Below are 17,217 nucleotides of genomic sequence, written 5' to 3'. Positions count from 1 at the left end.
TGCGAAAGATGGAGCCGCAGCTCAACTCGCTTTCCACCTCCGCAAAGTTGATGAACATCCTTGAAATGGAGCACTGGCAGAAGAGCGCCACCTCCCACGAGGCCGCGCTCCTCCAGCAACAGCAAGAAGAAAGGCAAGGTCGGCAGCGCCAACACATAGGAGACGAAGAGCACGGACTCCCCGGTGGCAAGATCGTCGAGGAGGATGGCACCAGCGTGAATCCTTCCGCCGAACGCCAACGTGCTCCATCCAAGCAGACGGCGCACCATGTCGAGTGCCCGCTATAGGTGTATATTCGGGCCGCCCGGCCCGGCCCGGCCCAAGCCCGAAAAAGCCCGCATTGTTTGAATTTCGGGTCGGCCCGGCCCGTTTGAATTTTGGGCCGTGCCGGGCCGGCCCACGGGCCTAGCCCTCGGCCCACGGCCCGGCCCGTAATTGCTTAAACGTGCCGGGCTTATTTCGGGCGGCCCGAAATTATAAAAGCCCGAAATTCAATTTTTGGCCCGAAATTTAGTTTTTGGCCCGAAATTCACATCAGGGCCCGAAATTCACATCAGAGCCCGAAATTCAAAACAAATTTATTAAAACAAATAAGAGATAAGACAAATAAATTTGACCAAAAGCAAACTTAATATTTGTATTAAGTTACCAGAGCTATGCAATGACTACCTCGTTTACAAATCATTTTGTTAGAAAGAAAAAGAGTATAATCAGCTCTATATATAGTTCGTAAGTTTATTTCATTATCTAATGTTCATAACAGAAATAAAATTACATCACATACTCTAATTCAAAGCTACAAAAAACATGTAAGTAACATTATCTCTAGCTTTATGTTCTTTATCAAGTACACGAAAGTGTGGAATGAAGTGTGGTTTTAATAAATATATGGGCCTTTTCGTGCCTCTATATGGGCCATTTCGTGCCTGCCTTAAACGGGTCGTGCTCGTGCCCGCCCATGGGCCGTGACCTCGGCCCAAACCCGGCCCGATATATCGGGCCGTGCCGGCCCGGCACTAAATTATTTCAGGTCGTGCCGTGCCTGGGCCGTGCTTCGGGTCGGCCCATCAGACCCGGCCCAAATGTACACCTATAGTGCTCGCTTAGTCTGGAACTAACAAGACCATGGCAACTACGACAGCGCAAAGCAGAGACCTTGAAGGCAATGAGGCGCAGAGGGCTCGAAGGCGAAAGGGCGCAGCGAGTGGGAGAGAAGCGAAAGCATAACTGCTACTCGCAGGGTGAATCCCTTTTTAAGCAGACTCTCCCGCTCGCGCCCCGAAACGCCACGGGAAATCTCCCCCGGCGCGCACTGAAGCAACCCGACCAATGACACGAGGGCCCAGGCCCACAAGTCATTTAGCTGGGGTGTGGATCTCCAAGAAGGCGAACCGCCACGCGAGGAGCGAATCGCCATGCCTCTTCGTCTCCACCGAAAGCAGCGGCCCCGCCTCTGGCACGGGGGCCCAGGCCCACGAGTCATGCTCCATGGGCATTGGTCTCGAGGTGCGAAGAAGGTGAACCGCCACGTGAAGGGCGTGCTACCGCCCATAGTGGTGCGCCTCTTCATCTCCGCCGAAACCAACTGCCCAGTCACTGGCACAGGGGCCCGGGCCCACGAGTCATCCTCCTTGGGCGCCGGTTCCTGGGTGAAGAGAAGTCGAACCGCTGCTCATGCCAGTACTACGCCTCCTCGAGTCCGCCACGGGGACGGACACGATAGTTGATGTGACCGATGGCAGACAGACAGCACGTGCGTGCCGAGTTAATGCGGCACGCGCTGAGGTGGCGCCCCAGTCACTAGTCTTGCCATGCTAACGCAAGGTACAAGTTTTGACCCCACCTGCAGGCTCGCATCCTCCCCTGAGGTGGGCCTGAGGGCCACTGTCGATACCCTAAAATAGGGGTACCCCTTACTACAGTGTGAAGACGCTATACCCATGCGGCTACCTCTAGTCGCGTGGTGAACAACACTCTACTCCACCACGTGGGCGGCTCTAGGGTCGCCACGTGGCTAGAGAAGATGATATACTCCAAGAAGTCAACAGTGGGTCCGGACCCCCATAGGAAAGTGCCGGACCCATGTACATGTAGACCGGACCTCCGGGCAAGGTCTAGGACCCCCACGGGCGCGTCCTGGACCCCCGGGACAGGTCCCGGACCCCTCCGAGTGTGGTCCGGACCGTCCACAGCCGGGTCCCGGGACTCTGGGACAGAGAATACCCAGGCCTTGCTCAGGCAGGGGTCTGGTGCCGACACGTGTCCAGGCCCAGCCTGGTGCGGACCTGTCCGCATAACGCTACTGCTCCCCACCCAGGCGGAGACCCGATGCTGCCACGTGGCCTACCGCACATGACGTAAGCCAGCGGGCGGAGCCTGACGTAAGGCCTCCGGGCTGCGCGACCCCTGCATTTATTGCGGATAAGGCGCGCCGCATGACAAGCGATGTGTCGCCTCAGCATTTAATGAGGCCTGGCCACTCCGATGGTAGGCGACATGCCTGCCTATTCCACTGGCAGGCGGTACGCCCATGCTGCCACGTGCGCTGTGCTCATCATCACTCGTACGTTGCCAGGGAAGCTTCCGCTGCACGCCAATACTACGCAGACCATAGATACCAGGACGCAGGAGGATTGCACTGGCGACTAGCATTAGTTGCTCCAAGTATTACATCCGTTATGTTCCTGGGCCCACATGTCGGGGCTCAGCACCGTTTTATGTGCCCCCTTGGACTATAAAAGGGAGGGCACACTACGTTACAAGGGACATTCACACACACTCACTTAGACTCTCAGACTCACAAGTTTATACAAGCTCTCAAGCTCAATACAGCACACAGTGGAGTAGGGTATTACGCTCCGGCGGCCCGAACCACTCTATACCCTTGCGTGTTCTTGTGTTCATCGTCCATCTAGCAACAGGTAAAACGCTTAGGCCCCCTCCTCATCTTAGGATTTAGGGCAGGTGCATTCTGCCACCCGGCCGGAGATTTCCTCTCCGATAGAAAACATCCTTCCTGAAGATCATGTATCCGCAGAGCGCATAGTGCGGTTGGCTAAACGCTACATGGTGGTAGAAGGGGATCTCTACCATCGTGGCGCCAATGGCATTCTAATGCGGTGCATTACCCAGAAGGAGGGTCGTGAGTTGCTCACGGAGATCCATGGAGGAGAGTGCGGAAGTCATTCCTCATCCCGCACGCTGGTCGGTAAGGCCTTCCGGCATGGTTTTTACTGGTCAACGGCCCTCCAGGATGCAGCTGAGATGGTAAAGTCTTGCAAGGCGTGTCAATTCCACGCAAAGCAGATACACACACCAGCTTAGGCTTTGCAGATGATTCCGCCCTCCTAGCCATTCACCGTATGGGGGGTGGATATCCTGGGACCGTTCCCTAGGACCATCGGTGGGTACTGTTTCCTCTTCGTCGCCATCGACAAGTTCACCAAGTGGCCAGAGGCCACCCCTGTGGTCAACATCACCTAGGGTGCTGCTGTCGCTTTCCTCAAGTCGATTGTCTATAGATTTGGGATCCCAAGCCGTATCATTACGGACAACGGGACCCAGTTTACAAGTCGACTTTTCCAGGAGTATTGCGAGGGCATCGGCACCCAGCTCTGCTATGCGTCCGTGGCTCATCCCAGGAGCAATAACCAAGTGGAGAGAGCAAATGCAGAGATCCTCAGGGGACTCAAGACATGCACCTACAACTGCTTGAAAAAGCACGGTGCAAATTGGGTCAGTGAGCTTTCGTCTGTGCTGTGGGGGAACCGGACCACACCCAGCCGAGCTACCGGGGAGACCCCGTTCTTCCTGGTCTATGGGGCCAAAGCCTGCCTTCCCGCGAAAATCATCATGGGCTCCCCACGGGTCCAGGCTTTTGATGAGTCTATGCAGGAACAGCTACGGCGTGAGGATGTGGACTTCATCGACGAGCGCAGATGGCAAGCGGCGATCCGAAATGCACGGTACAACCAAGCGCTCCAGCGCTACCACCAACGGTTCGTGCATAGTAGGGAACTCCGGGTTGGGGACCTAGTCCTAAGGCGAGTACTGAACCGAGAAGGGCTCCACAAACTCTCCCCAGTTGGGAAGGACCCTTCAAGGTGATGGAAATATGCCGACCCGGGTGTGTCCGCCTTGCTACAACTGAGGGAGAGCCTCTTCCCAATCCTTGGAACATAGAGCATCTCCATAAGTTTTTCCCATAAAAGCAAACCTAGGGACCCGATTTTTCTTCCTTTGTAACTAGGTAGCGCATATATGTATGCCAGCCCGGTGAGGTGTAACACCCGGAATTTGGGGGTATAAAATTTCTTTCCTAATATCCATCAAATTCAGGTGTTACTCTCTCTTTTCCCTACTTTTCTTTTTCTTTTTCCTAATAGTGAAGAATTATTTTATTTTATATCAATTTGTAAGACCAGTAAAGTGAAACAATAGGGGACGCTTTGATTGTCGTATCATGCTGGAGTGCATTTATTTTCTATTTAACGTATTGTCTTAGTGTGTATCTATTTAATTGGGTGCTCTTTCTTGTGTATAATAATGAATAGGAATAGAATAAAGGAATAAAAAGAGAAATGGAAAAAGCCCAGCCTAGCCTCCCCTAGCCGGCCTGCTTCCCCCTCCCTCTCCTGGGCTGGCGCGAATCCAGCCCAACGGCTTCCCCGGCCCACCCCGCAGCCACACCCCCGCAGCCCAGCGCACGCGGCCCACCCCGCTCGCGCGGCCCAGCGAACGGAGCGCCCATGCCCTGGCTGGCCCACGCGCTGCTCCTCCCTCTCGCGCGCGGCACCCCCGCCCACCCGCTCGGCCCAGCAGGCGCTCTCCCCTTCCCAGGCCTCGGCCCAGCGACCAGGTCGCGGCCCCCACCAGCCCCGCGCGTCCCCAGCCGCACGTTCGCGCGTGGGAGTGCCGCCGCCGCCAGGAACGTGCCCACGACCGCCCCACGAACCGCTCCCAGCTGCCAGTTTCTCTGCTGCAGCACCTTTTTCTCTCCCTCTCGCCCCTCGCATCTAGAATTGCAGCTACGTGCACGCTCCCCTGACTGCACCACCAACGCGGACCTCTCAGCCTCCACCACCGTCGAGTTGGTAGGTCGCGCGAGCTCCACCGTCGGCCATGGCGCGCCGCACTCTCTTCCCAGGTCGCTGTCTCGCTATTGCAGCCGTGTCGGCATCGTCTCCCCACGCCCGGAGCCACCTCGCAGCCATTCGCTAAGCATCGCGCCGGCGTAGCCGCCTTGCCGACGCGTCCGTGTGTGCCTTGTTGTTATGGAGCCTACGCAGCACCCACGATCGTCGTCCGCATCTTGCCTCGTCGTCGGCCGCGCGTGTCTCCGGTGCGGCCCTGCACCCGCGTCCCACATGGACTGCGCAGCCACGACTCGACCTTTGCGCGACCCCGGCACAGCAGCAACATCGCCATCCTCGTTCTTCGCTGCGAGCTCGTCCGGTCGTCCGCCGTCGTCGCGGGGTGAGCATCTCTGCGCGTTAGTAACATCGTTCTGCCATGTCTTACATTTTTGCTAGTTAATTAATTAGACTTTTCAATTAAACTAATTTATAGTTATTAACTTGCGCTTTATAAATACACGTCGACGTGATTAATATTTAGTTTAATACAAATGCGGCGTTTATTTAGTTTATCTCGCGTATCGCACGCGCGGTTTTGCCCGTGGTTACGTGTTGATTCGCGTGTCGTTCGCGCTCGTCGTTTACGCTGTTTCGCGTGCTGTCGCGCGTGCTGTTTCGCGCGAGCCGTCGTTCGCGCAAATCGCTAGTTGCACGTTTTGGTAAAATCGTTTCGCCACTTCGTGCATATTAAATAATTAAGTAGTAATTAGTTGTTCGGTGATTAAAATAACAATTCGACCGAAAACGAACTTGTAATTTTAATTACACGCTTCATCGATAGATATTAAGGTAGTTGTGTCAATCCGAAGCGTTTTCGTTTATGTTTGGTTAGTATAGACATGATATCGATTAGCGCTGCGGCATATTGTGTTCGTTCTAAATTAATTGTTCAGTCGCGTCGATTTCGTATTAGTAATGTATTTCAACATGTCACAAGTCTATATTGTTTAATTAGCTATTCATTCCATACTTATTAAAACGGCCTTCTAATTAAAACTGTTTTATAGCTTTAACTCGCGCTTTTATAAATAAATGTTAGTTAACGTGATTAATACCAACTGAGATACTTTTCATTAATTATTTGTTTGTTGTTCGCGCACGACATCGTTTGTGTGACATCGTGCTGTTCGTGCGCGTAGTCGCGTTGACTCGCGCGTGTCACGCACTGTCGTGTGCATTATTCCGCGTGCCGTTCGCACGCTGTTTCGCACAGTGTCGCGTGTCGTCACGCGTCTTTCGTGCGTTATTAAATTATTTTCGCTTATGATCATTCATGTTAATTGATCACCTGTGTAGCTATTAACTATTAGATTATTAAAATAATTGAGACTAAGCAGTTACGTTAATTTATATTTTATAAATGCCTACTAATATGATCATGCTGAAAATAAGTATTATAGTTAATACCCACTTAGCATAAAAACGATATCATTACGATCTTTACGTGTCATGCCTTTCAAGATTTACTACTTAAATGTAGCAAGTCCTATGCAAGGTTTGTAAATATAATCTGATTACTTTTAAGGTTCTAATTAGCATTTGACCTGGCTAATATTAGCTTAACTTATTTTTATTTATTTAATAGGTGTTTAGTATAAATGTGTTACCTATTTAGTTTTCTCGTCTGTCGCGCGTGCTGTTCCGCACGTGTTGGCGTGCTGTTCGTGCGCCGTTCGCGCCGGTCGCGTGCAATGTTACGTGTGTTGTCAGCGTGCTATGTCGCGCGTGTCCGCGTGTCGTTTGCACGCTGTCATGTTGTTTCGCTTGTCATAAATTCGTCTCGCTTAGAATCTCTTGTGTTAATTAAATTACTTATTTATTTGACAGTTGTTAGTGTAGCAGATTAATCAAACTAAATAGTTGATATAATTTATAATTGATAAGGTCGAATTAATTGTTAGCGTCAATACTTGTTTAGCGTAAACGCGATATTTTTCCCGGCCGTCGCTTCAAGTTCGACACTTCTTTTTCCTCGCGTGACTGTAGTAACGCGCTCTATTTCGTTTTGCATGTTTTATTATGTTTGTATTTGTATGGTGTAATGTTCTTATGCATATATGTGTTTGATTGCTTGTGTCTGTTCGTCTTCGCTCCGCGTTGCGATTAGAATGCGATCCATCTCCAAGTTTCGAGGGATCGAAGATCAAGCGTTGGCGACCATGTGATCAAGCTCTCTGCGTTCTATGAGGCTGAAGATCCTGAGCATCTGTTTGGTGAAGGCAAGTGTCCTCTGACCCATTATGTCCCATTTACTTTATAATACATTGTCCCGCATACTATGAACAACCTAAGGATTTACTAGCTTTCTATTTACCTTGTCCTTGATTTACCTTTTGGGTTACTATGGTTAGCTACATGCTAGCGCTTTACTTTAATCAATGAACATGATGAGATACAATGATGATACTATGATTTTATTCTGGATATGATGATATACTTGTGGCATTTAAGGGGACTCGTGCTGCTTCCCGAGTACCTCTCCGTAAGGACCTGTTCGTTGAGAGACCACCCGGGATAACAGTGCAACCATGAGGGTGAAATGGGACGCCCTTAGCCAATTAATTAGAGGAACTAGAGGTGTAGTTGCTTTGCCGTCGTGCCGTCAATGGGGTCCAGGCACAGTGCTTGCTCTACCGAGGCTGGGTGCCGAGGTTCTTTCGTTTTGCTTTTGTTAGTCACCCTCCTGCGGGGAGGAGTACTGTGTTTATCAAACTGGAGAAACCTAACGGGCGGCTATGACCTCTAGGGAATCTTCGTAAATGCTACGTAGTGATACCCTGTCGGACCACCTAGGAAGTGATCAATGGGGAGTCATGATCCCCGGGCAAAACGGGAATCACGGCTCATGGGTAAAGTGTGCGACCTCTGCAGAGGGTATTGAAACTAATATATCAGCCGTGCTCACGGTTATGAGCGACCTTGGGATCCTCTTTGATTAGAGATACATATGATCGAGATACAATGGTTCTATTTATGGTTTTGGTCCGATGATGATAATGATGCTTCCTCGATGAGGAAATGGTTCACGGGTTGGTTATATGATAAAACTTGGCTTCCACTAATAATAAACACCTGACCAACTAAAAGCAACTGCTCGAGCTTAACTGCACATAAAGCTAGTCCACCTCAGCCAAACAGGACATTTGCTGAGTACGTTGATGTGTACTCACCCTTGCTTTCACAAAACACCAGGTTGCCTTTGGTGCAATCTATGCTCAGGTAAAGAAGAAGGCATCAAGGTGGATCTCTAGGAGTTCCAGGACGTCGATGAGTTCGAGGATTAGGCTAGCGACCTCCCCCAGTCAGCTGCCTGTGGTGGGTTTATTTACGTTGGCTACATTTCTATTCTGTGTACTTTGGTTATATTATGTAAATGACTCTAGTCTTTATATTATTACTTACTCTTTATTGTTATTCGAATCATTGTGCTATGATGAGTCATTTATGTAATCGACGTGTACGCGAATTTCTGATCCTGGCACGTACATGGTTCGCATTCGGTTTACCTTACAAAACCGGGTGTGACATGAGGTCTGCCCTCATAAACCCGGTCTGTTGGCCTACACCCATGTATATCAAGTTATAAAGAAAAGATCCACTCCTAGCTTTGTTTTTGTGATGGTCTTATTTTGCTTCAATTTACGAGCATCATTTTTATTTAACCCACCCAACAAGTCCCCACCCATGCTGGTATAATGACATCCGAATTGAGTAGCCAGGCTTGCAGTTCGGGACCCCTTGGCAAGGGGGGTCCAGCATCCTGGGGGCCAGTTCTGGAGAACGGGTACTTGTCTCCTAGGGTGGTCCGGAGCCGTGTAGCCGCTTAGCTTGGTTTATAGGTGTACATTTGGGTCGGGCCTGATGGGCCGGCCCGAAGCACAGAAAAAAAGCACGGCCCAGGCACGGCACGGCCCGAAATAATTTAGTGTCGGGCCGGCACGGCCCGATATATCGGGCCGGGTTTGGGCCGAGGTCGCGGCCCATGTGCGGGCACGAGCATGACCCGTTTAAGGCAGGCACGAAATGGCCCATATAGAGGCACGAAAAGGCCCATATATTTATTAAAACCACACTTCATTCCACACTTTCATGTACTTGATAAAGAACATAAAGCTAGAGATAATGTTAGTTAGATGTTTTTTGTAGCTTTGAATTAGAGTATGTGATGTAATTTTATTTTTGTTATGAACATTAGATAATGAAATAAACTTACGAACTATATATAGAGCTGATTATACTCTTTTTCTTTCTAACAAAATGAATTGTAAACGAGGTAGTCATTGCATAGCTCTGGTAAATTAATACAAATATTAAGTTTGCTTTTGGTCAAATTTATTTTTCTTATCTTTTATTTGTTTTAATAAATTGGTTTTGAATTTCGGTCTCTGATGTGAATTTCGGGCCAAAAACTGAATTTCAGGCCAAAAATTGAATTTCAGGCTTTTTAATTTTGGGCCGCCCGAAATAAGCCCGGCACGTTTAAGCAATTACGGGTCGGGCCGTGGGCCGGCCCGGCACGGCCCGAAATTCAAACGGGCTAGGTCAGCCCAAAATTCAAACAATGCGGGCCTTTTCGGGCTTGGGCCGGGCTGGGCAGCCCGAATGTACACCTATAGCTTGGTTTCGCACCCTGAGCCTGCACGCTCCACCACTCTGCGGCAGGTACCCTAGTATTTGGGACTATAGTCCAGTGGGTCCAGCAACCTAGGGTCTGGTTCCAAAGAATGGACACTTGTCTCCTGGAGTGGTCCGGAGTTGTGTAGCCGCTTAGCCTGGTCCTGTACCCTAAGACTACACACTCCACCACTCTGCGACGGGTGCCCTAGTATTTGGAGCTGTGGTCCAAGGGGCCTGGACACACGGATTGGCTTCCCAGTCAAAGTCCTGCAGGTCCTGCAGTGTGAATCAAAGGATAAACGATACCAGTTAGCGGGTCTTACGGGTGCTCTATTAACACTTTCTAACCAAGGCTATGTGCAGGTCCGGGTCCCAGTCGTGACTACCTCCTGGGGGGCCAGGTCACCAATTCTTTCTTAAGTATACTGGCACCCAGCCTCGACACGTCGAGCCTGCATCCCAGGGGGGCCGGGTCACCAATTCTCTTCTAGGTACGCTAGCATCCAGCCTCGACACGTCGAGCCTGCATCCCAGGGGGGCCAAGTACCAGAGAGTTGGTAACGGCGCACACAACAAAGACAAATAACATACAGATAAGTTTTGTCATTGGTAGATAAATAGTACTTAAGAGTATCTTACAGAACCAAAAAATATTACAAGCCGCTTCCCAGCAGGACCCTTGCATTCTCTCTACAGATCTGCCTACTCATCATCCGAATGATCCCACTAGAAACGTTTGGCCACTTGTTCCACAACATCTTGTACGGCCTCCTGGGCGGCATCTTCAGTATCGGCAACCGGACCTATGAGCATCGGCTCCAAGGAGATGGTCGGGTTGTGGCTCCGAAAGCACGTCAGGATGTATTCTATCACCGCCCGGCAGAGCCTGCTGCCTTCGGCCTCCAGGCGGGTGCCCAGAATCTGGTCCAGGTGATGGAGGTGGTCCGCGCCGGAGTCCAACACCGGGAGTGCGTCGGAGATGGTCGCTGGTGGCCTCGACACCGGGATGGGGCTCACCCCCAGCGGCACCAGGGTTGTGCTCGCCTCGCTGGCCCATGCGGCGATGCACTGGACCCCAGCGTGGTGTTCCGCTTGAAGGTCTTCAAGCATCTTCTTCATTGCCTGCACCGCCTAGGCGCCCGGTGATGCCTGCGCCACCTGCGCCGCTTGGAACCGGCGGATCCGCTCCTCCAGCGCCCGCTCCTTCTCCTCCAGCGCCTGCTCCTTCGCCTCAGCCTCGAGCTCGTGCTCGGCCAGCGACTTCTCCCGCCCTTCGACCATTTCCTCCTTGAAGGCGAGGTCCGCCTCCCACTTGGTGAGGGCCGCCACCTGCCCGGTGAGGTCCGCCTCCCGCCTGGCGAGGTCCGCCTCCCGCCTGTCCAAGGATTCTCCTCTTGCTTTTAGCTTCTCCTCGGCGAGGGTGGCGTCATGGGCGTTGCCATCGAGATCCCGCTGCAGCCTTTGCAGGCTCTCCACAACTGCGGTCGGCTGAGTCTGCTGCTCCTCCAAAATTGCGTTCATAGCGCTCAACTTGGTACTCAGCTCGGTGACGACCTCCTCCCTCTGGTTCAAATGTTCCTCCTTCTTGGCCAGCTTTTTCTCCTTCCGACTCGCCTCCAGCTCCCTGACGAACACCCTCTAGAGGTCCTTCTTGTAGTCTTAGTGGTCCCGCGCCAGCTCGGACCGCTCAAAGGCGAACTGGCGGGACGCCGTCTTGGTACGCTCCTCCAGTTGGGTACGCCAGTCGCTGAGGCGCTGGTGTTCGGCCTCCAGCGCCTCCCACTCCCGCTGGATCGCCGCCTCGGTCTCTTGGAGGGCTTGATGCACTCGAAACAGCACCCGGGGGAGGGGAACCGGCGCCGCTTCTAGCTCGGCGCCGGACTGGAGCCGCCGCCCAAAAATCACCTCCGTCTCCTCCGAAATGGGCGGCTGGACGGAGCTAGACGCGCCCCCCGCGTCGACCTCAATGACGGGGGCGGATGCAGCTGGGGCCTCCTCTGTCGCTGCAGACGGAGCAGTGGGGACCCCTCCGCCGCTGCGGCACCGCTGGCCGTCGGTGGTTCCGCTGCTGCTGAACCCCTAGCTGGAGCATGGGGGCCCGGGCCCACAAGTCATGTAGCTGGTGCGCCAGTCTCCGAGTGCAAAAAAGACAAACCACTTCGCACGATCGTGCGCTGCCTCGGGGCCGCTGCGAGGGAATATTGTTAACTAAGGCGGCGGCAACGAGGCGCCCCGCGCGCGGCCTGACGAAACCGCCATGTGTGGGGGCCATGCATCAGTCAGCCATGGGGACAGGCACAACAGTTGATGTGACCAATGGCAAACTGACAGCGCGTGCGCGCTGAGTTAATGCAGCACACGCTGAGGTGGCGCCTCAGTCACCGGTCATGCCGTGCTGACGCAAGGTACAAGTTTTGGCCCCACCTGCAGGCTCGCATTCTCCCCTGAGGTGGGCCCGGGGGCCACTGTTGGTACCCTGAAACAGGGGTACCCCTTATTACAGCATGAAGACGCGATGCCCACGCGGCTATCTCTAGTCGCGTGGTGAACAGCACCCGACCCCGCCACGTGGACGGCTCCAGGGTCGCCACGTGGCCAGAGAAGTCGATATACTCCGAGATGTCAACAGTGGGTCTGGACCCCCATGGAAAAGTGCCGGACCCCTGTACATGTAGACCGGACCACCAGGAAAGGACCAGGACCCCCATGGGCGCGACCTGGACCCCCGGGACGGGTCCCGGACCCCTCTGTGTTGGGTCCGAGCCACCCACAGCCGGGTCCCGGGACTCTGGGACATAGAATACCTAGGCCTTGCTCAAGGTCTGGCAGGGGTCCGGTGTCAACACGTGTCTAGGACCAGCCTAGTGCGGACCTGTCCACATACACTACTGCTCCCCGCCCAGGCGGAGACCCGATGCTGCCATGTGGCCTACTGCGCATGACATAAGCCAGCGGGTGGAGCCGGACGTAAGGCCTCCGGGTTGCGCGGCCTCTGCATTTATTGTGGATAAGGCGCGTTGCCTGACAAGTGATGTGCTGCCTCGGTATTTAATGAGGCCTGCCCACTCTGCTGTCAGGCGGTGACCTGTCCATTCCACTGGCAAGCAGTGTGCCACCTCAGCATTTAATAAGACTTGTCCATTCCACTGGCAGGCGGCACGCCCATGCTGCTACATGTACTATACTCATCATCACGCGTACGAACCGAGGAAGCTGCCGTTGTGTACCGACACTGCGGGGGCTACGTACATCTAGGCGCCAGAAGATCTCTCGGACGACTAGCATTAGTTGCTCCAGGTATTCCATCCATTATGTTCCTGGGCCCACATGTCGGGGCTCAGCACCCTTATACGTGCCCCTCTTGAGCTATAAAAGGAGGGCACGCAACGTTACGACACACACGGACTTAGACTCTCAGACTCACAAGTTCATACAAGCTCTCAAGCTCAATACAGCACATAGTGAAGTAGGGTATTACGCTCCGGTGTAACACCCACTTTGTAATTAGTTAGAAATAGTACCAGTAGAGAAACAATTTCTCTATATGTGAGTTCGATCTTTATGCATCATCATATGAGAACACCATGTCCAAGAACAATTAATAAAAAGATATGCTACCAAATTGTTGCATCATGCTGGATATTTTATTTTTGTATGCATTTTGTGACAAGAAAAATATTAAAGACCAAAAAGGGAATTTAAAACCTAAAAGAAATTCTTGAGAATAGAGAAGAGAAAGGAATATTATTCAATACAAATAAAATTATCATTAAAATTACTTCATCACAGTTGATATGATCAAAATAAACAATTAGCCAGTATATAAAGTGCCACAAAGTTTGAATTTGAATTGAAGTTTGAATTTGAAAAAGAAATGAAACAGAAAATAAAAAGAAAAAGAGAGAAGAAACCTTACCTGGGCCGGCGTATTCATTTTGGCCCATCTCCGAATTACCACCGCGCGGCCCACGTTGGTCTGCCTACTGCGCGCTTGGCCACTCGCTGCCAACCGGGCCCGGGTCGTCAGCCGGCTGGAAATCGCCCCGCGCGCGCGCAAACGATGTGGTGCCATTGACTGGTGGGTCCAAACCGTCGGATCCGTACCAGCTCCGCAACGGCGCAACGAACCTCCGCGCGCTCCTCGTCGACCTCGCCGGAGATCTCGGGCGGGCGGCATCGTGCATTGACTATTCCCGCGGATATAAAATAGCCAACCCGTCCGTGGCACCCTGTGTCCACCTTACCCAGCCGCCAGGGCCGTAGAACCAGAGTGAGAGTGCGAATCGCGGTGACCTCGCCGCCGCCTCCGCGATTGCCACGGTTATCGTCGCTCAGGCCTCAATTGGCGTTCACGGGGAGTTCACCTGAAGCCGGGGATAGTGTTGGTGGTTGTCCACTCGAGCAGTTCACTGGCGTCCATCTGATTGCTCGTCGGATTTGCGAAATCACCACCCGCCGTCGCCGTGTCTGACCGCATAGCGTGGAGGGGTAAGTATCCATCCCTCGCGTCCTTCTAGTGTAGGGCATCATGTTTCACTCATCGATTCAAAGCTTAGCGCGTTAAATTCGTGGTCTGAGCGTCCGGTAATGGCACCGCCACGCCGGTGTTCCGCGCCGCCGCGCTTCTGCGGCAAGGAAGGGAAGAAGGGTTGCTGACCGTCCGATGGTTTTGGGCGGTCCGGATTAGAAGTTGAGATACACGTTCGCGCCTCTTAATCTGAACCGTCGATCGCGGATCTGGTGGCTGTAAGCACGTACTAGTTCATAATGACGTGGTCGGATCTGGGACGTCGTTTCCGGATCCTATGGTTTGGGGGGAGCGAGTGACTTGACCAGGGTTGATCTGATCTGGGGCGCCTATTCCCGATCCAACGACTTGAATCAGCGCGTACCCCCCTTCGGCCCTGGAACCTTGCATAAGAGCCCCTGCGTTTAGTCGAATTAGAACCCGCCGTCCTGTGGGGAGTTTTCTGAGTCTAGAGTTTTCTTGCGCCAGCACCCCTGCGCTTTCTGGTAATTGAGGCCCAGTCCAGAAGCTTATTTAAACTGTATAAATGAATTAGAAATTGAATATTTAATAGAAAAATAATTGCTAGAACTTCAATAATTCATAGAAAATTCATACTAACTCCAAATCACTCCATTCCAGTTCCTAAAATTTTATAATTTTATCCTATATCACTTAGAACCTCTGTTTTGTCATGAAAACAGTAAGAAATTTATTTATCACTTAATCCTATTTAAAACACATGAGACCTTTGAAAATTCATAACTTAAATTCTATAACTCCAAAAATTATGATTCCTGTTCCTAGGATTGTATTTTAATGGGTATATTATTACTGTGTATTTTGTTTATATGTTTGGTGTAATGTTAATTTCTCTATATGCACTGTGCTTGTTTGTATTGTGGCGAGTAGAAGAGCCCGTTGCTGAGGATCCTGGTGAGCAGCAGGTTGAAGTAGCTGAGCAGGAGCTCATTGAAGGCAAGTTGTGCCCTTGACCACTTTTTACCCAATAATGTTCTTTAATATCACTTATCCATGCATAGGTTAATTTTGATGGGACCCAATAGGTCACCCTAGATTGTTTATCTCATTACCTTGTTTACCCCTGAATCACTTGGGTAGTTTGCTATTGCTTTATATGGTTTTGGGATAATCATTTATTACCTCTATGTTCCAATTCTTGTTGTTATTCTGTTTATGTTCATGTCAAGTTCATTAATGTTAATTGGAACATAGAGCTTAACTTGAGAACCACGTGCCACCACAAGGGTTTAATGGGACGCCCTTGGCTGATTAACTAGGAAAGCTAGTGGAAGACTACCTTACCCGAAAGGGGCAAGGGCAGTAGGGGAGAGGTCAGTGCGGGGAGGTCCCTGGTTGATTTTGCTGCGATGGCGGTCAGCCAGGAACCCTGTACTGGATCTTCCCATAAACTGTAGCGGGTTTTCGGAAGCTAGTGGAACTTTGTAAAGGCCTCGTAGTGTTGCCCTGCCGCGCTTCCTAGGTAGAGGTGTATGGGATTCATGACCCCTTGGCAGATGGGTAACATGACTTGTGGGTAAAGGGTACAACCTCTGCAGAGTGTAAAACTGGTATACTAGCCGAGCTCACGGTCATGAGCAGCTCAGGACTCTCTGATGTTTAAATTATGGAACTTAAATTCAATTTTGTCATTTGCATTGCATGGGTTTGTTATTAATTTTGTTCTATTACTTTACTTATGGTTTGGTATTTACTTACACTTAGTAACTGCTAATAAAATTTTGACCAACTACTTAAAAGCAATGCTCAGCTCTAACCCCTATCATTGATCAGCCTTACACTTCACATGAGCTCCCACCTTTGGTGAGTTCATGTCACATTATTCCCCACAACTTGTTGAGCGATGATCATGTGTGAGCTCACCCTTGCTGTCTCACACCCCCCCCCCCACAGGAGATGATCAGGTGGTTCAGGAGGAGCCGCCTAACACTGAGGAGTTCGATCTGATCTAGGTGGCGTTTCTCAGTCGACATTGGCGCCAACGATCCTTAGTTCGTTTTATCTTTATTATGTTATTTTGTAATAAGTCTTCCGCTATGTAATAAATTCTCTGATGTTTTATGACATTTATCTCTATACACTCTGTTATTATATATGTTGTCTTCTTGGCGCATGTATGAGATGCACCCGGCTTTGTCCTTTAAAACCGGGTGTTACAGAAGTGGTATCAGAGGAATGTTGACTGTAGGACGAAACCTAGATAGAAATGGACAAAACCTTTACCTACTTATCTTATTCTGATTCATTCTATACTTACCTTACTCTGATTCATTCTATACTTATCTTGATTCTGTCTCACCTTTTGCTGTTCTACTCGGATCATTCTTACCTTTTCTACTCTGAGACAAGATGGATTTCAAACCTTGGAATCCCTACCCCTATGACATTCTTAAGAGTTAGGGAACCCGAAACAAAAGTTAAAACTATTTTCTTAAAAAAAATGTTGGTTGATTGTGCTGATGCTAAATGTCTGATTTGCTTCTTTGATTGATTGAATTATTATAGATGGACATCTTAGCATGTACCAACATAAGGTATTGAATTAGCTATAGTAGGTGAAATATTAATCTGCTTAGCTAATAAATCCCCCAAAGTAACACGATTGTAATTACTGCCTTGTCTACTGCTCTTTCTTACCATATGTATCTAACTCAGATGGTCAATACCAGGAGGGGTGGTGGAATTGATTTGCCTCCTAACCGACACACTCGAAGAATTTATAGACAACCTCAGCCGCAGCCTGCAGAGATGAATCCCCCTAATCCTCCACCAGGCGGAGTTGACCCACTGGTTGCTGCTCAGATGGCAGTGATGCAGCAAATGGCAGATACTATGGCCGATATGCGTGCTCAGATGCAACAAGAACGCCAGGAGATGCGTCAAGAAAGAGAGGATATACGCCAGGAGTTGCGCCAG

Source organism: Zea mays, chromosome 1 (assembly GCF_902167145.1).
Source record: "Zea mays cultivar B73 chromosome 1, Zm-B73-REFERENCE-NAM-5.0, whole genome shotgun sequence".
Classification (NCBI taxonomy): Eukaryota; Viridiplantae; Streptophyta; class Magnoliopsida; order Poales; family Poaceae; genus Zea; species Zea mays.
This window is presented reverse-complemented; position numbering follows the sequence as displayed.